The sequence below is a fragment of the Penaeus monodon genome, chromosome 15 (assembly GCF_015228065.2).
Source record: "Penaeus monodon isolate SGIC_2016 chromosome 15, NSTDA_Pmon_1, whole genome shotgun sequence".
Classification (NCBI taxonomy): Eukaryota; Metazoa; Arthropoda; class Malacostraca; order Decapoda; family Penaeidae; genus Penaeus; species Penaeus monodon.
In genome coordinates this window covers 34,712,466-34,713,059 of record NC_051400.1, presented here as the reverse complement: position 1 = coordinate 34,713,059, position 594 = coordinate 34,712,466, and positions in this window count along the sequence as shown.

The window sequence follows — 594 nt, the reverse complement described above, 5'->3', positions numbered from 1 at the left end:
ATACCAAAGTATCATTCCTTTCCCTACTTCCTCTTCCGCTGTCATATTAATACATTCTCCACTTTAAAAAATACTAAACTTTAATATTATGCATAAACAACACCTGGAGTTGGAGCAATTCAGAAGAAAAATTATTTCCCAATTCATTTTTTCATTCATTATTCTCAAGTTATTTCCATCAACAAATATTTACAATTCATTTTCTTCCATTCAGCCAATTGTGACTTCCTTTTATTACCAAGTTTATGAATCTATTGTTAAGAATAAGCGGATATTTTCTCTGGTTAATTCTGGTGAATTTTTCTATCTCTATTGTTTATATCGTTTATCACTGTTGTTTTCATTATTATCGTTATATTTCCGTCCTATCAATTATTAATGTTATTTCTTGTATCATTGTGGGTCTTTCTTATTCACTTGTAATTCTGGTTTGTTTTATTTCTGTTTTCTTTCGTCCCTTCTGTCTTTTGTGAGCAATTTTCTTCAGGAACGGAAATGGGTTTCTCGCCACATCACGTTTTCTTTGCTAGCTCTTCCGTTTTCTTTAAGAGTTAATTGCGTTTGGGCGTTGGCGAAGCATGTGAAGAGAAGGAC